General features: G+C 45.7%; 1 long non-coding RNA gene across 1 annotated transcript in view; it reads left to right on the top strand.

Annotated features, from left to right (window-relative positions):
* LOC114806438 overlaps positions 1–14,989 on the top strand; it is an 82,601-nt gene extending 67,612 nt beyond the window's left edge. Inside the window, exon 3 of the long non-coding RNA XR_003754473.1 lies at positions 14,914–14,989. This is a non-coding gene — a long non-coding RNA (uncharacterized LOC114806438). The remainder of the gene's footprint in view (positions 1–14,913) is intronic.
* The last annotated feature ends 9,549 nt before the right edge of the window (positions 14,990–24,538 follow it).

Below are 24,538 nucleotides of genomic sequence, written 5' to 3'. Positions count from 1 at the left end.
CCGGCCTACTCCACCGTGCCTCAGTCTTCTCTCACTAGCCTCCAACCCCTTGCCCACATCCTCCCTCTGGTCTGGAACTCCCTCCCCCTTCACATCAGACAGACCACCACTCTCCCCATCTTCAAAGCCTTACTAAAATTACATCTCCTCCAAGAGGCCTTTGCTAATTCCTCATTTCCCCACTCTATTTTCCCTCCTCACTGCATCACCTATGCTTTTGGATGTGTAGCCCAAGTGTGTAAGCATTTTGATATTCACCCCACCCCCAGACCCCACAGCACTTATGTATTTATCCTTAAGCTCTGCCATTTCCCCTTTCTGTAAGTTATTTTAGTGCCTGTCTCCCCTTCTTGACTATAAGATCCTTGTGAGGAGCTTATTCCGTGGGTTCGTCCATGTCAGAAGGGCTTGGCCTGGTGGAAAGAGCATGAGCCTGGGAATCAGAGGACCTGGGTAATAGCTGGCTCTGCCACTTGCCTGCTGTCTGACCTTGGGCAAGTGCTTAACATCTCTGTGCCTCATTTTCCTCATCTGTCAAATGGAGTTCCAATACCTGTTCTCCCTCCTACTCAGACTGTGAGCCCCATGTTGGGCAGGGACTGTATCCAACATCATTACCTTTTATCTACCCCAGCACTTAGACCAGTGCTTGACACATAGTAAGCATTGAACAAATATCACAATCATTATTATTGCTGTGGATGGGGATCATGACTACCAACTCTATTGTATTGTACTCTCCTAAGTATTTCAGACAGTGCTCTGGCCCCAGTAAGTGCTCAATGGACACCACTGATGGATTGATGGAATGATAAGGTGGGAAGATGAGAAATTAATCAGGGAAGATTGTGAAACTAATCAGGGAATGCTTCTTGGAGGAGGTGGGTTTTTACAGGGACCTAAAAGAAGGGGAAGGACAAACTGAAGCTGATCCAATCATCCAGAGGAAGATATCCCAAAGGAAGGAGGAAATGAAGAGTTTGTAGAATAGGTTTCCAGGAACTGAGGTGTATATCTGGGAGGTATATGCGTAGAGTTGGGAACTGGAACTACATGATTCGATGATCTTCCAAGGGAAGTGAATGTCAAGTGAGAATTGAGATCGAAGGAGATCCACAGTTCTTGCAGTCGGAGAAATAAGATGAAAACCTGTACGGTACTGAATCTTTATAGCCAAGGCCAGTCAGAGTTTCAGGAAGAGTGTTTCTACTACCCCATACTCATCTACTTCCAGGACAGTAATTATGAGGTAGAGGACAGGGCCTCTCATACAGTATATCTCTACATGTGAGGTATTTGATGCTTATATTTTCTGAATATTTTTCCCTTTTTTAATGGTATTTGCTAAGCGCTTACTACGTGCCCGCCAGGCACTGCTCTCAGCACTGGGGTAGATGCAATATAATCAGATTGGACACAGTCCCCGTCCCACATGGGGCTCCCCATTTTACAAAAGAGGTAACTAAGGCACAGAGAAGTGAAGGCCACACAGCGAGCAAGTGGTGGAGCCAGGATTAGAATCCAGGTCCTTCTGACTCCCAGATCCATGCTTTATCCACTGGGCAATGCTCCTTCTCTATGCTGAGAATACCAAGTTCACAGCGTCACATTTCCTAATCTAGTCTCTGAAAATGTGTCCCATTCCATATTATTGCCATGATCAAATAAGAACAGAGACTACTTCCAGATTCATTTCCTCTGTGGGACCCTCTGAGGTTGCCTCAGAATCCTCACGCATTGAGAGGTCATTTAAGTATATATAGTTCTGGCAGAGTGCACGTTTTGGTTATGTGTTTTGGTGAGAACACTGTTAGGAAATTAGAGAATGCAAGCCTGTTGAGGATGAATACCAGTCTTCAGCACTTTGAGATGCACACACACACACACATATAAATATATATACATATATATATGTATATATATGTGTATTCAATTGCACATTCATTTACTTATTTTGACTATATTAAAAAAAATGTATGCCTCCTGTCCCATCTGAGTGTGAGCTCCTTATGGCTGGGAAATAGATCACTTCTTTGATGTGTGCTTCCCAAGTACAGTGCATCTCATTCATTGATTCATTCAGTCATATTTATTGACAGCTCACTGTGTACAGAGCACTGTAGTAAGCACTTGGGAAAGTACAAGACAACAATAAACAGTGACATTCCCTGACCACAACTAGCTTAGAGTCTACAGTCGGGGAGGCAGACATCAATTTGTCAGCTGTGTGACTGTGGGCAAGTCACTTAACTTCTCTGTGCCTCAGTTCCCTCATCTGTAAAATGGGGATGAAGACTGTGAGCCTCACGTGGGACAACCTGATTACCCTGTATCTACCCCAGCGCTTAGAACAGTGCTCTGCACATAGTAAGCGCTTAACAAATACCAACATTATTATTACAAATAAATAAAATTAAAGTTATGTACATAAATGCTTTGGGTCTGGGAGGGGGGAAGAGCAAGGGATTAAATAAAATTACAGATATGTACATATGTGCTTTGTGGCTGGGAGGGGGGAAGAGCAAAGGGGGTGGGAGATGAGGAAAGGTGGGAAGTCTGGGAAGGCTTCTTGGAGGAGATGTGCCTTCAATAATAATGTTGGTATTTGTTAAGCGCTTACTATGTGCAGAGCACTGTTCTAAGCGCTGGGGGAGATACAGGGTAATCAGATTGTCCCACGTGAGCCTCACAGTTAATCCCCATTTTACAGATGAGGTAACTGAGGCACAGAGAAGTTAAGTGACTTGTCCACAGTCATATAGCTGCCAAGTGGCAGAGCAGGGATTTCTCACCATAGAGATTTGGCTCTGACTCCCAAGCCCGGGCTCTTTCCACTGAGCCACACTGCTTCTCTAACTTTTGAAGTGGGGGAGAGTGGTTGTCTGTCGGGTTAGAGGAGGGAAGGCGTTCCGGGCTAGGGGTCAGCGGCGAGACAGGTGAGATAGAGGCACAGTGGGTGTTCAATCAATCAATCGTATTTATTGAGCACTTACTGGGTGCAGAGCATTGTACTAAGCATTTGGGAGAGTCCGACGTAACAGATTTGGAATAAATACTACCGCCACTAGGAGAACAGGAGGTATTTGTTTCAGAAACCACCTAACAGCCAGCCAGCCCAATATCTTGGACTAGTTCCACCAAGATGATTAGTTTGCTAAGTATCTTGTTTAAATCTTCTATGTCCTCCTCTGCTTGTTTGTCTTCCAACTTCAGTGACTTCATTAGTTCTTTCCTAAGCTCCGGAGTTCATGCTTAGGTCAGAGAAGTTCTGGGGAAGCTATTTACTATAGTGGCAATACTTGGTGAAGCATTGACTTCCAGGGATTTGGAATAGGTAATTCGCCACCACTATCTCCTTCTCACATCGGTGAATTTAGATAAGGTGCCCACTCAGCATCCATTTCCCTCCCTACACTGTGTTGAATGACAGACTGCAGGCCACAGCCCCGAGAAAGCCCTAAGGAGCTTCATATACCTGTATTTGGAATCATCCTAAAACACGGAGGAGCTTCATATTCCTGTATTTAGAATCATCACTTGGAAAATCACTGGGAGTCTGGCAGTTATTTGGCCTCTAGATATAAATACAACCAACTGAAGAGCTTTCAGAGGGTGAGAGTAGAATAAACTCATTTTAACAAAACTCAGGGAATCCTAGATTCGTGCTTCTTATTTTGAAAATTAGTTGTACCGAAACAGGCTCGGCTTAGTTTCAGAATATGGAACAACAAACCTACTCTGTGAATGTGTTTAAAAGAGAAAAGTGTGTTATTGGTACGTCCGTTCATAGAAATTGTATTTCCTGAGTTTTTTCTGTGTGCAGAGCACTGTACTGAGTGTTTGGGAGAGTACAGTATAACAAAGTTGGTAGACGTGTTTTCGATCACAAGGAGTTTAGTTTAAAGGGTGAGATGGATGTTCACAATAATAATAATAATTATGGTACTTGTTAAGCGGTTACTATGTGCTACCCACTGTTCTAGGCTCTGGGGTGGATCCAAATTAATCAAGTTGGACACTGTCCCTGACCCACATTGGGCTCACAGTCTTAATCCCCACTTTTTACAGATGAGGTAACTGAGGCACAGAGAAGTTGAGTGACTTGCCCAAGGTCACACAGTAGATGAATGAAGGAGTCGGGATTAGAACCCATGACCTCCGACTCCCAGGCCCCTGCTCACTCCACTAATATAACTAAATTACAGAGATGTATATAAGTGCTGTGTGGCTGAAGGTGAGGAAAATAAAGGGTGCATATCCAAGTGTAAGGGTGTCGCAGAAGTGAGTGGGAGAAGAGGAAATTAGGGCTTAGTGGGGGAAGGCCTCTTGGAGGAGATGAACTTTTAAGATGGCTTTGAAGGTGGGGAGAGTGATCATGTATTGGATACGAAGGAGGAGGGAGTTCCAGGTCAGATGCAAGACTTGGGCGGGGATCGGCGGCGAGATGGATGAGATCGCCGTACAGTGGGTAGGTTGGTGTTAGAGGAGCTGGGCTGTAGTCGGGAATCGCAGAAGTAAGGTAGGAGGGGGAAAAGTGATTGAGTGCTTTAAAGCCAACGGTAAAGGAATTTCTGTTTGATGCAAGGGTGGAACGACCACTGGAGGTTCTTGAGGACTGGGGAAACTGATGCAGTAATCAAGGTGGGATAGGGTAAGTGCTTGCATTATTGTGTATTGCGTTATGCCGTCGAGTCATTTCCGACCCTTAGAGACACCACGGACGCATCTTTCCCAGAACGCCCCCTCTCCGTCTGCAGTTGTTCTGGTAGTGTGTCCGTAGAGTTTTCTTAGTAAAAACATGGAAGTGGTTTTCCATCTCCACCTTCCGCGCAGTAAACTCGAGTCTCCGCCCTCGACTCTCTCCCATGCCGCGGCTGCCCAGCACGGGTGAATTTTGACTTGTAGCAGATTGCCTTGCACTCGCTAGCCACTGCCCAAGCTAGGCTCTGCTTGACTCTCCCTCTCGTAGCCGAGACTGGTAGAGGACTGGAAACTCTCCAAGTGCCATCCTGAGAGGGGACTTGCATTAACATGGTAGCAATTTGAATGGAAAGGAAAGAGTGGATTCTAGCGATGGCGTGAAGGCTGAACTGACAGGATTTGGTGACAGATTGAACATGTGGGTTGAATGAGTCAAGGATAATGACAAGGATGGTGGTGCTATCTACAGAGTTGAGAAAATCAGGGGGAGGGCAGGGTTTGGGTGGGAAGATGAGGAATTCTGTTTTGGACATGTTACGTTTGAGGTGTTGGCAGTACATCCAAATAGAGATGCCCTGAAAGCAGGAAGAAATAATAATAATTAACCATAAAATAACCAACCAATATTTAACAATTCCCAGAGAAGAATTTAAACCCTGGGGTCCTTTTTCACATACAAAGAAACCCTGTGGACTAGTGCAAAGAGCACAGGCCTGGGAGTCAGAAGACCTGGGTTCTAAACCCAGCTCTGCCAGTTGCCTGCTTTGTGACCTTGGACGAGTCACGTAGCTCCTCTGTATCTCAGTTTCCTTATCTGTAAAATGGGGATTCGACACCTGCCCCCCTCCTATTTAATAATAATTTGGTATTCGTTAAGTACTTACTGTGTGCCGAGCACTGTTCTGAGCATTGGGTAGATACAAGGTAATCAGGTTGTCCCTCGTGGGGCTCACAGTCTTAATCCCCATTTTCCAGATGAGGTAACCGAGGCACAGAGAAGTTAAGTGACTTACCCAAAGTCACACAGCTGATAAGCGGCAGAGCCGGGATTAGAACCCACGACCCCTGACTCTCAAGCCCGGGCTCTTTCCCCTGAGCCACGCTGCTTCTTGGGGAATTGATTACCCAGTTGTCACACTGCTCCCCAGCCCAGACCCACTGTCCCTCCATCATCAACCAAGGAGGAGTGGTTCCAGCACCATTCATTCATTCATTCATTCGTATTTATTGAGTGCTTACTATGTGTCAAGCACTGTACTAAGCGCTTGGAATGGACAATTCGGCAACATATAGAGACAATCCCTGCCCAATGACCAGGCCAGGATAGGTCAGCTGAGCCAGAGGTGCTGAGGCCTCTGGGCTGAGAAGCAGTGCAGTGACTCTTTGGCCCCTCCAGGTTTGAACAGTTGCTGCTAGAAGTCTGGAATCCTGACTGACCCCCACCTCAATCCTGGAGGATCCCCGGCTCTGCCACTTGTCAGCTGTGTGACTGTGGACAAGTCACTTAACTTCTCTGTGCCTCAGTTACCTCATCTGTAAAATGGGGATTAAGACCGTGAGCCCCACGTGGGACAACCTGATTCCCCTGTGCCTACCCCAGCGCTTAACAAATACCAACATTATTATTATTATTACTCTGCACATAGTAAGCGCTTAACAAATACTAACATTATCATTATTATTATTATTATCCTCTGGGTGGTCTGGGTGGACCAGGATTCAAGCAGGTGAGCCCTCGTGGGGTTTTGAGTTGGAGGGGTGAGAGTAGCCCGTGGCCCTGCCTCAGTGCCCGGTGAGGGTAAGCGAGAGCTCAGCCATAGAGCAGAGCCGTGGCAGAGGAGGAGGAAGAGGAGAAAAAACCCTAAAGGTTCCAGGGACTACAGCCTGCCAATGGGAAGCAAGAAGTTGGGGAGGAACGTGGGGAAAAAGAGATGATTCCACCTCCAGACACTTTCTGGCTCAGGGAGAGGGGCAAACTTTACCTTTTCGGTCGCAATCCCTGGGGGTTCACGATCCCCTCATTCCTGGATCTAAGCATTGTAAACAAAATCAATGTCAAGTAATGCTGAAATGGGCAACTGTTACCTAAATAGACAATAATAATAATTACGGTACTTGATAAGCACTTACTATGTGCCAAGAACTGTTCTAAGCACTGGGGTAGATATAAGTTAATCAGGTCGGACCCAGTCCCTGTCCCACATGGGGCTCACATTCTTAATCCCCATTTCACAGATGAGGAAACTAAGGCCCAGAGAAGTCAAATGACTTGCCCAAGGTCACACAGCAGTCACGTGGCAGAGCCAGGACTAGAACCCAAGTCTCGGGTCTGTTTGAGGTACGGTAGCCGTGAGGCCGGTCAGGCAGCATAAGCATCGTGAGCAGCACGCAGTGTGTTTCCTTGACCCCTTGGAGAGATGCCAGAATCAAGTCTAATCAAACTGTGATCACATCTATTTTCACATGCATAATTAAACTTGCATTTTGACAAGAGCTTTCTGGACTGTTATGTTTTCTGTATACTAATTGCCTGCTGCACAATTGCCTGCATTGCTTTACTGGTCTGTTTATGTGTTTTGTTTACTCTTTCTCTCGTGCGGGTAGACACCTCAGTGACTTTCCATTGTAGTTTTTACCGTCTGAATGTCTTCTGGGATGCGATCTTCTTTATACATGTCTCTTCTCCTGCCGCCTCCCCGGAAGGTCTGCAAATAAAATCATGAATGTAAATACATTCTGTCTGCGGACAGTCAGCCCGTGAAAAGATCATTATACCTGGAAAGGGTCAGGAAAATATTCCCTCATACATGTTTCTAACAAGTTAATGAAGGGGTATCTTACTGGTTATTAATACTGCCCTTGATTTTCAAAAATGTAGTGATTTTCCCCTCAAGAACTTGGATATAATATGGAGAAAATTTAGTAAAAATTGAAATCTAAAGAGGGAAAAACTAGATTAGGAGGCCATAATCATATTGCTCCTCATAGCTCCTAAGGCTCTTTTGTTTCTTGTCACCTTGCATTAAAATGCTTTATAGTTTGCAATCTAGTTTCATCTAATCCAGTTGATGTCTCCCTAGCCCCATCTCCCCAAGCCTCATCTCTTTCTGCTCTGTATCCTGCAGTCCCTCACTCACTTACCCTTAATAATACCTCCCTCAGGCTCCATCTCCCCTGACCAGCGGTTCAAAGGGCAACATTATATCTTGCAGGTGCCGTCTCTGCCAGTTCCATCTCTCACTCTTATTTTCCTCTAGTGGCCTCTAAGACAGGACTACATTCAGTTGTCTTTCATTTCTGAAGATGAGGCTACTGACAGAAGTGTCTTCTTATCCATGCCTGCAAGTGTAGTTGAGAGAACGATAGATCCCTGCTGCATTAATGGGTTTAACCCAAATTCAGGGCCTATGTTTTTCAGCCTGTCTTTCGGGATCCTGATTTTTCTGAAAGGCATGACTAGTCCTAGATTGTTTGCTTCTCCACTAGATTGACTGTAAGGTCCTTGCGGGGAGGGATTGTGTCTGCCAATTCTGTTGTATTGTACTCTCCCGAGTGCTTAGTACAGTGCTCTGCACACAGTAAGCTCTCAATAAATCCCACTGAGTGATTGAGTGAGTGATTCTTTAGGCCTGTGCGTAGTCTGTTCAAAACCAGTTATTTCCGCTGGGAAAATCATCTCAATAATGCCCTTCCAGGCTACTGTTCACGTTCACACTGTATATGAGCTGTCTTTGTGTCTGCCCGCCTCATAGATTGTAGGCTCCTCAAGGGCCAGGATTATGTTTTTTTATTTTTATTGTGTTCCCCCAAGTGCCTAGTAAGCACTAAGCGCACAGTAATTTATAGAGTATGCACACTCTGTAAACTAAGTGAATGAAGGAGTTATCCTCATGGAGCCTCTGCTATTGCACCCATTGACTAAAGCATCTTATTTAAACAGTAGGATTGATGTGGGTATGATACGGAGACTCTCTACTCTGTACTGCTGTCCCATTTAGCATTCTTGAAGACGTTTTTTCTACTGCATCCATTAGCGTTGAAAGATTTTCACCTTTCGAGGATTGGTGACGGTACAATCTGTGCCTTTCTTAATTCCTTATCTTCTAGTTCTGGAAATCAGATTTCTCAAGTAGCATAAGCCCAGTGTCTTAATTTGCCAAGGCAGATGCCAAGTTTAATATCTGTGATGTAGTGTTCACCTCTGTCTTAATTCTCCCCTATCATTCTAAAGATAAAGCACTTGGTTTTACTCTAAAATTACCAAGTATTTTCAACTGCTACTTACTTTGCCTAATCCACCACCCACATTGTAAAAGGACATTTGACTCCTTACTTTAGCCTGCTTTTGATTACAAGACCTTGTGTGTGTCTAGGAATCTTTTGAGTAAGAAAAACAGACGTGAATCATTCCAGTGTGCTATTCCTTTCAGCCTTGGGGCAGAGCGAATCATTCCAGTGTGATATCTCTTTCAGCCAGGGGGCAGAGTTTACAGATTGCTCTTTTACAATTGAACACTTCAGCAAGGCACAGGAATTTATAGCCAGAGAAGATTTGGTATCCAAACAATACAAAAAAGTTATTCTCATAAAGCAACCCATTTTGAATGGTAATTTTCTACATTTTTCAGTTCCAAGCCGAACCGCTATGATTTACGGTTTTATAATAGTCCCTGAAAATGCCATTAGACTGAATTCTGAGTTATCCCGGCACATATCCCTCTTACATATTCCTCTGTCCAGTATAAAGTAAGGGGAGATGGAAGATGAGGAAAAAGATGGGAGAGAGTGTAATTGAGTAAGTAGACATGATCCCTGCTCTCAAGGAGCTTCACTCTACTGGGGGAGACTGACATTAAGACGTCAGTGGTAGGAGAAGAAACCAAGTATAAAGATATTTACTTAAGTACTGGGTGGCGGGGTGAATACCTAAGTGCATGGGGGTAAGGACTCAAGTACATAGGTGACAGAGCAGGAGGGGAAATATGGTGGGGAGATGAGCGATTAGCCAGGAAGGCTTCTTGGAGGAGTTAGGATTTTAGTAAGACTTCGAAGAAAGGGGGAGCGGTGGTCTGTTGGATATGAAGGTGGAGAGAGTTCCAGGCAGGAGGCAGGGCTTGAGCCAAGGATTGATGAGGAGAGAGGTGAAATTGAGGCACAGTGAGTAGGTTGGGTGTTAGAGAAGCGAAGTGTGTGGGCCGAGTTGTAGTGGGAGAGGAGTGAGGCTAGGTAGGAGGGAGAGAGCTGATGGAATGCCTTAAAGCTGATGGTGAAGAGTTTCTGTTTGTTGCAGAGATGGGTGGAAGACCATTGGAAGTTTTTAAGGAGTGGGGAGACATGCACAGAATGAAGTTTTAGAAAAACGATAAAAGCAGCAGAGTGAAGAAAAAGAGAAAGAGGAGAGAGGATGGGGAAAAGAAAAGGGAGAGGAGGTGAAAAAGGGAGAAGAGAAATCACTCAGTCATATAATGGCATTTATTGAGCACTTACTGTGTGCAGACCTATGTATTAAGCACTTGGGAGAGTACAGTATAACAGAGTTGGTAGACATGTTCCTAGCCGACTAGGAGTTTACAGTCTAGAGGAACAGAGAGGGGGAGATTTATTTTCTCCTCTTCTTCTCTCCTCCCTTAAACTTCCCTGACCTCACCATGACTCCTCAATCCCCACCCTCCAGTCAGCCCATCCTATTCTTTTCCTCCCAACACATCCTCTCCTCCTCCTCTTCTATCCAACCCCTCATTCAGGCCCCACCACTCTCCCCATCCTCATCCCTGTCATCCTGTCCCAGAGCCACCCCTCCCCTCCCCCACTCCCCCGCACCAGCCCATGTCAGCTGGCTCCCATCCAACCCCTCCCCACCCCTTGGGTTGTCCCCCGCGCCCCTCCCTGCTTCCAGCCTCAGCCAAGTGCAGCCCGTGGAAAGCCCCGGTCCATCATGGGGAAGCTTCCCTTTATCTTGACCTGTTCCTGACCCAGTAACTGCTCCTCCTGGCCGTCACTGAAACCTGACTCTCCCCAGATGACATGGTCTCCTCTGCTGCTCTCTTTAAAGGAGGCCTCATCTTCACCCATTCCCCCACACTCACTCCTTCTCATGCTCCAATGCGCTTTCGCACCGGTCCATCTCCCCCCTCCCTTTCTTTCCCTTCCCTCAAAGCCCATATCGTCCACCTCTGCCACCCACTCCAGATTCTAGTACCAATCATCTACCACTCCTCAAGCCCATCTCCAACTTTTTGAACCATTTTGATCTCCTTCTTGCATTCCTTCTCTTTTTCTCCATCCCTACACTGATCCTTGGGGACTTTAATATCCACATAGATATTCATTCATTCATTCAATCGTATTTATTAAGTGTTTACTGTGTGCAGAGCACTGTACTAAGCACTTGGGCAAGTGCAATACAACAATAAAGAGTGACAATCCCGGCCCACAAAGAGCTCACAGTCCATGGGGGGCGGGGGGGAGACAGACATCGATATAAATAAGTAGACATCAATGTAAATAAATACAATCACAGATACAGATAAGTGCTGTGGGGCAGGGAGGGAGTGAAGAGCAAAGGGAGCAAGTCAGGGCAACGGCAAAGGGAGTGGGAGATGAGGAAAAGTGGGGTTTAGTCTGGGAAGCCCTCTTGGAGGAGATGTGCCTTCAGTAAGACTTTGAAGCGGGGGAGAATAATTGGGGGATTTGAGGAGGGAGGGCGTTCCAGGTCAGAGGTAGAACTTAGGCAAGGGATCGGCAGCGAGACAGGCGCGATCGAGGCATAGTGAGAAGGTTAGCAGCAGAGGAGAGAAGTGAGGGGGCTGGGTTTTAGAAGGAGAGAAGCGAGGTGAGGTAAGAGGGGGCGAAGTGATGGAATACTTTAAAGCCAATGGTAAGGAGTTTTTGTTTGATACAGAGGTGGATAGGCAACCACTGGAGATTTTGGAGGGTGTACCTGATGACCTGACGATCCTTCTGCTGCCCGCTCTCTTTCACTCCTCAACGCCACTGAGCTCCTGCTCCTCCCCAGCTAGGCCATTTACCGACTTGGACACACGCTCGATCTCATTATCTCTAGCCCCTGCACAATATCTACCCTCATCAACTCTGAAATCCCTCTGACTACAACCTCCTCACCTGCCTTCTCTCCCACACACCTCCACACCTCAAGTCTGTGCTGTTCCCCCACAGAGACCTCTGATCTTTTAACCCCATCCCATTTTCTCAACTTGGCATGCCCCATTTAGCCTCCATACCCAAACTACCTTCCTGTGATGACCAAATTGTCGTTGTCAACACCACCCTCTCTACTGAACTCAACTCCTTCACTCCCCTATCCCTTCGTCGATCTCGTACCCCTAAGCCGCAGCTCTGGATCACATCCCCAGTCCGCCTCCTTCGCTCCTGTGCACAAGCCACAGAGCGCTGCTGGCAGAAATCGAGATATCAGGCCGACCTCATCCACTTCAAGTTTATCCTTACGTGTTTTAACTTTGCCCTCTCCTCTGCCCGGAAAAATTATTTTTCCATCCTTATTGACACCCATGCTCATTACCCTCGCCAGTTGTTCCAGACGTTTAATACCCTCCTCAAACCCCCGTCCTCCTGCCTCCCCCATCTCTTGTCCCTAATGAGCTGGCCACCTACTTCATTAAAAAAATCAAAACTATCAGGCATGTCCTCCCTAAAATCTCACCCTGCCCTTCCCTAGTCCCTCCCTTATCCTGTCCCTCCTTCAACTCTCCCATCTTTCCTGGCAGTATCTCAAGAGATCTCTTGTCTTCTCTCAAAATCCACCCCTCCACCTGCACATCCGACCCCATCCTTTCTCATCTTATCGAAACACTTACCCTTCTTTTCTTCCCTCCTTAACCATCATCTTCAACTGTTCACTCTCCAGTGGCTTCTTCTCCACTGCTTTCAAACATGCCAATGCCCCCCCTAGCCTAAAAAGACCCTCCTTGACCCCACGGCTCCCTCTAGTTATCGTCCCATCTCTCTCCTACCATTCCTCTCTAAACTCCTTGACCGAGATGTCTACACCCACTGCCTCAAGTTCCTCTCCCCCAGTTCTCTCCTTGGGGGCCTTCAATCTGGCTTCTGTCCCCTTCACTCCATAGAAACTGCCCTCTCGAAGGTAACAAATGATCTCCTTCTTGCCAATTACAACAGCCTCTACTCCATCCTAATCCTCCTCGATCTCTCAGCTACTTTTGACACTGTGGACCACCCCCTTCTCCTGGAAACACTATCCAAGCTCGGCTTCACCGACACTGTCCTCTCCTGGTTCTCCACCGATCTCTCTGGCTGCTCATTCTCAGTCTCTTTCTCGGGCTTCTCCTCTGCCTCCCACCCCCTAATTATAGGAGTCCCTCAAGGTTCAGTTCTGAGTCCCCTTCTGTTCTCATTCATTCATTCAATAGTATTTATTGAGCGCTTACTATGTGCAGAGCACTGTACTAAGCGCTTGGGATGAACAAGTTTGCAACAGATAGAGACAGTCCCTGCCGTTTGACGGGCTTACAGTCTAATCCATCTACACCCACTCCCTTGGAAAACTCATTCACTCACATGGCTTCCCCTACACCTCTATGTGGAGGATACCCGAATCTATATCTCCAGCCCTGATCTGTATCCCTCTCTGCAGTCTCGCATTTCCTCTTGCCTTCAAGACATCTCTACTTGGATGTCCTCCTGTCACCTCAAACTTAATATGTCTAAAACAGAACTTCTTATCTCCCCCTCCAAACCCTGTCCTCCCACTGACTTTCCCTTCACCGTAGATGGCACCGCCATCCCTCCTGTCTCACAAGCCTGTAACTTTGGCATTATCCTTGACTCCTCTCTCTCATTCAACCCACATATTCAGTCCGTCACTAAATCCTGCCCGTCCCATCTTCACAACATCGCTAAAATCCGGCCTTTCCTCTCCGTCCATTGGATTACCATTTTAATCCAATCCAGTCACTCATCCTACCCCATCTTCATTAAGACAGGCAGTCTACCTCCTGTCTCTCCCCACTCCAGTCCCTACTTCACTCTGCTGCCCGGATCATTTTTCTACAAAAACGTTCAGGCCATGTTTTCCCTTTCCTCAAGAACATCCAGTGGCTGCCCCTCAAACAGAACCCCCTTGCCATTAACTTTAAAGCACTCAATTACCTTGCCCCCTCCTTCCTCACCTCACTACTCTCCTACTACAACCCAGCCCACACACGTCACTCCTCTAATACCAACCTACTCACTGCACCTCAGTCTCTCCAATCTCGCCACCAACCTCTCGCCCACATCCTGCCTCTGTCCTGGAACGCCCTCCCTCTTCATATCCTACAGGCAATTACTCTACACCCCCTTTAAAGCGTCATTAAGGCACATCTCCTCCAAAAGGCCTTCCCTGACTAAGCCCTCTCTTCCTTTTCTTCCACTTCCTTTGTGTCGCCTTGACTTGTTCATTTTATTTATCCTCCCTCCAAGCCCCATATCACTTAGGCACATATCCATCATTTATTTATATTAATGTCTGTCTCCCCCTCTAGACTGTAAGCTCATAGTGGGCAGGGAATGTGTCTGTTATATTGTATTCACCCGAGCACTTAGTACAGTGCTCTGCACCCAGTAAGTGCTCAGTAAATACGATGGATTGATTGATTCTGGGGTTGCTGCCATTCTTTATCACCTATGGCTGCCTCCAGCACAACTGAATATATCTAGGGAAGGCAAGTAATCACTACCCACTGAGTCTGAGAGTGGCTAAGGGTAGTGGTGAATGCCAGGAATGGCAGGAGGCTGGGGAATTTCACGGGAAATTTCCATAATCCACCTGTGTGGGCTGGTTCAGCTTCTTTGTCAATAACAGTGGTGAGGTAGAGGAGAGGTGGTCTTCTTCCCATTGCCATTGCTTCCACATCTGAGAGGTTCTCCCCTGCGTAACCATCCCACCCATTATGTCAGCGCAGAGGAAATATGCCAGATAGAGCAGGCCAGAATCCATTGTAAGTAGTATATTTTTTAGGTTGAGGATAAGTAATCGAAGTGCAAAGTAAGCTGAAATGTGTCTGTATTCTATTGCATTTTTATTTCAACAGGAGTCACAGGGGCTGGTGAAGGACAGTTTGCCAGCCCCTTCTTCCTTTTTCTGAACTCAACTGCATTACATTTTTACATCGAGTGATTTGTTGCTGCACTTTTAGTAGACCAAACTAACCTATTTTCTCTCTCCATTTCTAGTTCTGATCTTGCTGGATGGGATGGAAAATTGGTAAACCAGAGACCAATCTCCTGAACCACTTCTGGTGTTCTACAGGCAAGTTTAAAGTGCAGTTTGAAACATAGATGGTTAAGTCACTCCAGAGGGTTTCCAGATACTTTCCTGGGCAGTGTCACAGTTAGGGCACTTGGAGGACCTGTAGATAAGCAGCGTGGCTCAGTGGAAAGAGCCTGGGCTTGGGAGTCAGAGGTCGTGGGTTCTAATCCCAGCTCTGTCAGCTATGTGATCTTGGGCAAGTCACTTAATTTCTCTGTGCCTCAGTTACCTCAACTGTAAAATGGGGATTAAGACTGTGAGCCCCACATGAGACAACCTGATAAACTTCTATCTATCCCAGTGCTCAGAACAGTGCTTGGCACATCGTAAGTGCTTAAAAAATACCCCTATCATTATTATTATTATTATTATAAGTGCCACTTAAACACTTTGATACTACCCCAGTCCCACAATACTTATGTAAATATCTTTATACCCTATTGTTTCCCCTATCCCTAGTCTATTTTAGCATCTATCTCCCCCAGTAGACTGTAAGCTCCTTGTGGGCAGGGCTCAGGTCTACTAACCCTGTTGTATTGTACTTTCTCGAGCACTGTGCTCTGCACACAGTAAGTGTTCAATAAATACCACTGATAGATGAATTGATTAAAGGAGGCTTCCTTAGTGTTGGACCAGAATCACTTTGAAGATGTGATCTCCCATAAGTTCCCTCTACACGTGTAAGCTCGTTGTGGGCAGGGGACGTTTCTATTATGTAGTAATCTCCCAAGTGTTTAATACAGTGCTCTGCACACAGTAAGCGCTCAATAAATATGATCGATTGATTGATCTGCAGAGAAGGTGAAGTTGACCTACAGATACTATTCTGAACACACATGTAGCTAATGGTAGCAGGCAGGGAGAAAGTAAATGGTCATTTACAGGTGATTTTGATAGGGAATGAGGAAAAAGGGGGAGGCAAGAGATAATTCCCACCTACATAAAGTCATATTGAACAGAAGTGAAAACCCGGGCTCATAATATGTATTATTGTCTTCTTGTAACTATTAATAGAGTAGCCATCCACAGTTTCTCTCAGCAATTAATGGGGAGCGGGGGCAGAAAGGGAGGCACAGATGTCAAATGTTCTCTAGTTTTTCCTCCCATAAAAGGTTTAAAATCAATTTCTTCTTTCTCTTTGGAATTTTTTAAAAATACTTTCCTTATAAAAATGCTTTAGGAATGCTTCTCCATAGGTAGCATTACCCTTGGCAATAAGACCGGCATGTTTGCTGAAGGAGATGGAATATTCAAAAGTGAAAGGATTCTGTTTCAAAATTTTCATGCATATTTTTGGTTAGTAATGAATTATTCTTGACATGTAGGTAGAGAGGCTACCTTTGGTGCCAAAATTTCAGCTTTCCAATCTGTTCCCAGTTAATTCATGAGAATCAAGCGGGTGGGGTATTTTTTTACTCAAGAGGAAGAGAAAATAAAATGTTTGTTCAATAAAGGAGTTGATTATGTAAAATACACATTTTTCTCAAATCTAGTAATATTTATTTTTATCCAACAGGCAATAAAATAAGACATTTTTCCCTTGTACAGAAATATAAATATAATGAAACCATATATTTTGAAAATTGAAAGGGATATTTCATTGCCTGGGTTCCTTTACTTCTCAAAACGCAGTGTTACACTTCCTTTGTGTGACTAAAGACATCATGTAATGCTGTATTTATGATTTAGCAATGATTATGACTAGCTAACATCCATGAAACATTCGTGGTATTTTAGCATTTCTCCATCACCATCTATCTTCCCCAGGATGTTTCCTCCTTTCTCTCTCCCTTATCTCTGTCGCTCTCCTCATCTCACCCATTGTTTTCTCCTCCTCCCTCCCTCCTCTTCTTCACCGCCCTCCCCCACCCCTCATCTCGCCCTCTTCTCATCCTTTGTCCTCCCTGTTCATTTTCTCCTCCAACTCTCTCCCAAGCTATCTTCTCCTCCCTGTCTCTGATTCTAACTCCTTTTCTCTCCCTGCCCCTCTTCTTGTCTCTGCTTTATCCTTCTCTTTCTCGTCTCTCCTTGTTGCCTGTCTTTGGGCCTCCCTCTCTTTCTGCCCCTCTCTTCCTCCTCTCCCCCGCTGGCTGTTTTACTCATCTCTTTGTTGCCTCTCTCTTCCCTCCCCCCTCTCCCGATCCTATAGTGATGTGCAGTGAATTTTAAATTCAGGCAATAATAACAGCATAGCATAACATAATGTTAATGTACCTCAAAAAAAAACCACCCCAACAAATATAGCCTACACTGAGGGTTTTCCTGGTTTCTCTGTAGCACTTATTAGAAGGGAATAAAAATAGGTTACCAGTAGCCACAGCTATAATCTTTGTTGTTGATCTGAAGATGATGGTTGTTGCTGCTGTGTTCTATTTTTGTTCCTTCCTGATCCTCCCTGTGTCTCCTCCTGAGTCTTCCTCCCCTTTATTGCCCTCATCCCCCCGCCCCAAATTCCCAGCAGCTCCACACCAGTCACAAGGCTGGAGGGCACCTCATTCTTGGGCACCAGTCCCACCTCATGCCTTGTGTTTCTGGTCTCAGCTGCACTGTGACTTCTCCTCTTCACCCTGCGCAGATGCCTCCGGGCCTCTCTCGCTGCTGGATGGCAGCAGGTCCATGCAAGATAGACAAAAGGCTGAGCTGCAGGCAGGGCTGGATTAATGCAAGGACTCCCGAGGCAGAGGCCCAGGGACTCCAGGCGAATAAGGGCCCCAGACTCCTCGCAATGAAGCCCCTGTGCCAGCTGCCACGGCAGCACCCTTTCACCTCTCTCGTCTTCGGTCTACGTTACCGGCCCCAGCCAGGATCACCTTCTGAAAACTTTGTTCGGCTCACGTCTCTCTCCTCTTCAGAAACCTCCGATAGCTAGCGATTTAGCTCAGTGTCCCTAAGAGATTTCCAACTGTCAGCTTCAAGGCTCTCTGATCCGCTCTCTCCTTCATATTCCTTCATTCAGTCATATTTATTGATTGCTTACTCTGTGCAGAGCACTGTACTAAGCGCTTGGGAGAGTACAGTACGACAATGAACAGACACATCGCCTGCCCACAATGAGCTTATAGTCTAGAGCAGGGGAGACAGACATCAGTCTAAATAAATAAATTACAGTTACGTACGTAAGTGCTGTGGGGGTGGCAAGGGGGAAGAACAAAGGGAGCAAGTCAGGGCGAAGCAAGAGGGCATATTTATGTGCCCTCTTGACTCCATAGTTCAATTCCATCATATTTATTGAGTGCTCTCTGTGTGCAGAACACTGTACTCGGCACTTGGGAGAGTACAATATAACAATAAACGGACCTATTCCCTGCCTCCCCGTTGTGGACAGAGAGTGTGTCTGTTCACGAGAAGTAGCGTGGCTTAGTAGAAAGAGCCCGGGCTTGGGAGTCAGAGGTCGTGGGTTCTAATCCCAGTCCGTCACTTGTCTGCTCTGTGACCGCGGGCAAATCTCTTAACTTCTCTGTGCCTGAGTTACCTCACCTGTAAAATGGGGATTAAGACTGTGAGCCTCCCGGAGGACAACCTGATAACTTTGTATCTACCCCAGCGCTTAGAACAGTGCTCGGCACATAGTAAGCGCTTTACAAATACTATCATTATTATTATTATTGTACTCTCCCAATCGTTTAGTACAGTGCTAAGCACACAGTAAGCACTCAATAAGTATGGTTGAGTGAATTAATGAAATCTTTTGAACCACTGCTCTCTCGGTCTTCAAAGATGGAAACTAAATAATATTTATTATAAGTATTTATTATTATATTATTATATAAATAATATATGATCCCTGAAATCCCACCTCCTCCAGGAGGCATGCCGTGATTCATTTTCTTCTCCCCAGGTCATACCCTCCCAACTATCACCTCAGCATGTATGTACTCATAGCCACCATGAGTATTTATGTATAAACTGACTTAAGTACTCTACTATTTTAAAAACATGTAATTCAAAAGATTTATTATGTATTATTGTAATAACCAGTTGTGCCTCTTTTTGCCTCCTAACTGTAAACAATTTTACATCTGTCTCCCTCCTCCATTGAATCGTAAGCTCGAGGGCAGGAACTCCGTCTTTAACTTCTAATGTGCTCTCCCAAGCACTTCGATGTGTTCTCCCAAGCACTTCGTCCCATAGGTCTGCAATAAATATGACTGATTGGTTGATTGATTTATTGGTTGATTGACAGAGTCTGCAGTGCAGTCAGAAGGGTTGCATTTTAAGAGCAGGTTGGAGACCACCACTTCTTGAGAGATAGTTGGAAAGAAGATGAGGTAGAAGTGGGAGTCAGGCAGTCAATTGTATTTATTGAGCACTTACTGTGTGCAGAGCACTGTACTAAGCGCTTGGGAGAGTACAATAGAACACTAAACAGATTCCCTGCCCACAACAAGTTACAGTCTAGAGGAGAGCGCTAGGTCTTGGTGATGGTAAGGAAGTGGAGTGAGCAAGACGGGAACAGGTCGAGGGTGAAGGAGAGTTTGTCCATAATGGAATAGGGGTTCTGGAGGGCAGAGCAAAGTGGAGTTTGGTGGGTGGGTAGGTGATGGGAAATGAGGGCAGTGGGTAGAAACTCACTGGATTGAGATGAGGTGTTGGTAGACATTTCTGGTGTGGGTGTTTTGGGGAGGCAGTGAGATGAGCGAATCGGGATATAGGGTGAGCACAGGGTAAGTATAAAAGGGGGCATGAGAAGGGGCAGAGAACTTAATCAACCACCAGATGGTATAACGGGAGACCAGCGAGCCACAAGGTGGGGGATTATATTTTCCCCAAGGACTGGGAAGGTCATTTAAGGAAGGAAAGGACAGATAAGATACCATGCACCTAGGAAAAGTTGGGCGGGGGGAAGAAGAAAATTTCTCAGAGAAGGAATGGACTAGCATACAGAGCACAGGCCTGGGAGTCAGAAGGATCTGGGTTCTAATACCGGCTCCTCCACTTGTCTCCTGTGTGACCTTGGACATTCACTTCTCTGGGCCTCAGTTACCTCATCTATTAAATGGGGATTGAGACTGTGACCCCCTGCCTGGACTGTGTCCAACCCAATTTGCTTGTATCCACCCCAACGCTTAGTGCAGCGACTGGCACATAGTAAGCACTTAACAAATACCATAACTAATATTATTGGAAATAGGACTGCCACAGAATGCCGCAGGCTTTCCAGTGCCAGGAAGACAGACTTCTGCCCACCCTGCAGAAATGGTTACTGGCTCTGTGGCATCTGGCAGGCTGTTGGGGGAGGCAGGTCTGGTCGGCAGTCGGCAGCGTCTCCTGATGAACCCCCAGCCCTAGCCTCAGTCTTTCGGGATCTGAGGATCACCTGGGTCTGGGCTCGTGAACCCCTCCACTCGCCTCTTTATCCCTCCTCTCCCTACTTTGATCCCCCCCACCCCCCAACCCAGGTCCTCTTCATCAACCATTCCAGTTGAGTCCGGTTACTTAATCTTCTCTTTACTTGTCACCCCTCCCTGGTCAAAGGCCACACATATATATTCAGCGGTGGGACACAGAGTGACCAGTATTATTTATAAGGTGCATCTGGAACCGAGGTCAGCAATCAGGTCCGGCAAGATTATTTTTTCCTTCAATCCCCACACTTTCTCTACTCAGTCTTGATTCCTCTCCTCATTTTTTTTTTTTTACCTCCCCCATTGCCCCCCTTCCTTTTCCTGCCTAGCAATAATCTGAGGATGAGTGGTTTGCAGGCAGCTTCTTTCACCTCAGATTTCAGTGGATTTGTCCAGAATGAGAGAGTCCTCCCTGCTTATTATCTTGGGGGATTTCAGTGCCCTATAATAATACAGAAGGCCATGTATTCCACGACTACATGCCATAAAATGAAAAATAAACATGTCTCTAGTTCAGCTGAGTATTTCATGTAACTCTTAATGATAACATTTAATTTTGTCAATGTTTTTTCAATGAATAATATCTGGAATGGCCCAGAGGCAGATGCTCAATTATGCTGGCTAATGAATGGGTACAGTAGTTATTTATGGACCTGATGGTATCATTTAGGTCACTTTACTATTCAGAGCTCCTGCTGGATTTTGGGAGCTAAGATTTTCTCTATTTATACAATACTAGCAAAAAAAAACCACCACAACAGTCTTTGCCTGGATTAAACAGATGCTGCTTCGCCTTCCTGCTCTCCTATTCTTTTTTCCTTCCTTTTCCTGTAAATTTCTCCCATCATTCTCCTCCTGTCCCTTCAGGCCCCTACTCTCATATTGGTCCATCTATTTCTTCTTCTCTATTGACCCGTCTCTATTTAGTCGTCTTTCCGTGCCCTTATATTCCTATTTCTCTACACTCGAGGTCCCTTTTTTCCCCCTCTTAATGTTTCGCCTCATTTTCCCTTCTCATTCTCTTTGCTGTCTCCAATAGCTGTTCCTCTTTTTTTCTTATTGCTTTCATTCTTTGTCTCTCTCCATTTCTGATCTTTCACTTCCTTACCCCCTCTCTCTCTGTGCCCGACACTCTCCCCTCTAAGCTCCTTAAGATCAGGAACCATGTCTTCTACTGTTTTTTGTATACTTCCTATAGCCTAGTAAAATGCTCTGCACATATGGTGCTTAATGAATACGACTAATTACGAATGCTACTAATTAGTAGTAAAAGAGATAGTAGGAATAGAGGCGGTGGTGGTGTGAGAAAGAGCATGGTCTAGTGGAAAAAGCACAGGCCTGGGAGTGAGGATCTGGGTTCTAATCCTGACCAGGCCACTTAGCTGCCATATGACCTAGCACAAGTCACTTCTTTGGGCCTCCAGTCCCTCATCTGCAATATGGGGATTCACTCCCTGTTTTCCCTCCTTCTTAGACTGTGAGCCCTATGTGGGACCTGATGACCTTATATCAGGCCCAGCGTTTTGTGCCGTACTGGGCAAATAGTAAGCACTTCACAAATACCACAGTCACTACTGTCATCTGCCTGTCCCTCTTTCTATTCATTTACTCTTTCTGCCTTGTTCTGTTGCTCTACTCTCCTCCCTTTTCCTCTTCTCTATTTTTGGCACTGCCAAGCAGCAAAGTGGCCTAGTGGGAAGAGCATGGGCCTGGGAGCTGGGGAACATTGGTTGTAATCTTAGGTCCATCACTTGCCTGATGTTTGACCTTGGGCAGGTCACAGCTTCTCTCTGTTCCTCAGCTGTAAAATGGGGGTGAAATTAATTCGATAGTATTTATTGAGCACTTACTATGTACAGAGCACTGTACTAAGCGCTTGGAATGTACAATTCGGCAACAGATAGAGACAATCCCTGCCCAATGACTGGTGTTGTCCTTCCCATTTAGACTGTGAAACTTTGGTGGGACAGGGATTGTGTCTGATCTAATTGTAGCATATCTACCCCAACTCTTGGTACATACACTGTTTGGCAAATAGTAAGGGCTTAACAGATATCATAAATACCTCTCTGTGTCTCTTTGTTTCTAAGACTCATTCTATCACCCCCTCCTTCCTCTCCCCTTGTCTTTTACTGTCTCTCAAGCTTCTCCCACTCTCCACACCTTGATTTTTCCTCCCCTTTCCTTTCTGTCATGTCTGTTTCAGAGGTGGACGGTGGTTCATTCATTCATTCAATAGTATTTATTGAGCGCTTACTATGTACAGAGCACTGTACTAAGTGCTTGGAATGTACAAATCGGATGGTTCTGGGGTGATGGCTATGGCTGACTGGTGGGTGGGAAGGAGGAGAAAGGCAGAGAGAGCTGGTGAGGAGTCTTGAAGCCAAGGGTACAGAGTCTTTGATGTGGAGGGAGGAGGGAAACCTTTAGTTGGTCTGAGAAGTGGGGAGATGTTTGCAAATAACTTTATAACTTTTCAGCAAGTTGATCCAGGCAGCAGGGTGGAATTTCAGACTGAAGCGGGAAGAGGCTGAAGGCAGGGGGACTAACAGGGAGGTTATTCCGTCCAATCGTGATATAATGAGCTCTCGAAGCAGGGTGGTGGCTGTATGGGTGGTGAGGAAGGGGTGGATCCTCGAATCGGTTCTGAGGAAAATCTGACAGATTTTGGCAATAGATTTGATGTGAGAGCAGCATGACAGTGGGAGATGAGGATGATAGCAAGGTTGCTGGTTTGGGGTTTTTTGTTTTTTTAAATGGTATTTGTTAATCACTTATTATGTGCCAGGCACTGTACTAAACACTGGGGTAGATATACAGTAGATACTGTGGTAGACCCAGCACGAGGATAGAGAAGCAGCATGGCTTAGTGGAAACAGCACAGGTTTGGAAGTCAGAGGTCATGGGTTCTAATCACGGCTCTGCCACTTATTGGCTGTGTGACTTTGGGCAAGTCACTTAACTTCTCTGTGCCTCAGTTACCTCATCTGTAAAATGGGGATTAAGACTGTGAGCCCCACGTGGGACAATATGATTACCTTGTATCCACCCCAGCGCTTAGAACAGTGCTCGGCACATAGTAAGCGCTAACAAATACCATCATCATCATCATTATTCTTATTATTATACAAGGTAAGCGGGTTAGACAGAGTGCCTGTCCCACATAGGGCTCCCAGTCGTTCACAGATGAGGTAACTGAGGCACGGAGAAGTTAAGTGGCCTGCCCAAGGCCACGCAGCAGACAAATGTTGGAGGCAGGATTTGAACCCAGGTCCTCGGACTCCCGGGCCCACGCTCTTTCCACTAGATGTCGCTGCTTCGGTCACAGGGAGGATGGTGGTGGTGTCAAGGGAGATGGATGAATAAATCAATCCTATTTATTGAGAGCTTGCCATGTGCAGAGCACTGTACTAAATGCTTGGGAGAGTACAGCATAATAGAGTTTGTAGACACGTGATTAGTCCTCAGTGAGCTTACAGTCTAGAGGGGGAGACAGACAATATAATTAAATTACGGCTATGAACATCAGTGCTGTGAGGTTGAGGGGGAGGGGTGAATAAAAGGAGCAAATCCAAGCGCAAGGAGGGCACAGAAGGAAATTGAGAAGATGGGAAGGTTTAAGAGAAGTTCCAGGTTTGGACATGTCGAGTTTGAGGTTCCAGAAAGTCATCCAGATAGAGAGCAGAGGATATGTGGGATAGGCTAGTAGATGAGAGGTCAGAGCAAGAGAAATGGATTTGAGAGGCATCCACATAGAGATTATCAGTGAAGGGGGCAAAAACCTGACTGTAGTGGGTCAAGAGGAGAAGAGGAGGTGAAAGCATTGAGTGCACGCAGCCCTTTCAAGGACCTTGGACAGGAAATGGAGGAGGGAGAAGCATGGGAAAGAGTCAATCTTTTCCTCCTGAAGTGACCTAACCCAAATCATACCAGATTAATAAAAAGATCTTTCCTAAATTGAAGGGATTATTGTGGAGAAGATATTATAGGTAATATATAAATATACATGTATTATATATGTTAATCACTTTTCTATTTCACAGAGAGCCATGTTTCTAGACATTCTCCAACTGTTCTTTATATATGTCAAATGTGTTTGGTCAAATATTTCAGATGCACAAATCAAACTCAGGTGGGTAATTACGTTCATACCGGTGAAAAATGGTATTCAATCTCATTTATATTCCTGAACATTAACATTGAT

The sequence above is a fragment of the Ornithorhynchus anatinus genome, chromosome X1 (assembly GCF_004115215.2).
Source record: "Ornithorhynchus anatinus isolate Pmale09 chromosome X1, mOrnAna1.pri.v4, whole genome shotgun sequence".
NCBI lineage: Eukaryota > Metazoa > Chordata > Mammalia > Monotremata > Ornithorhynchidae > Ornithorhynchus > Ornithorhynchus anatinus.
Note: the sequence above shows the minus strand (reverse complement) of the source record. Positions and strands in the feature narration are given on the sequence as shown.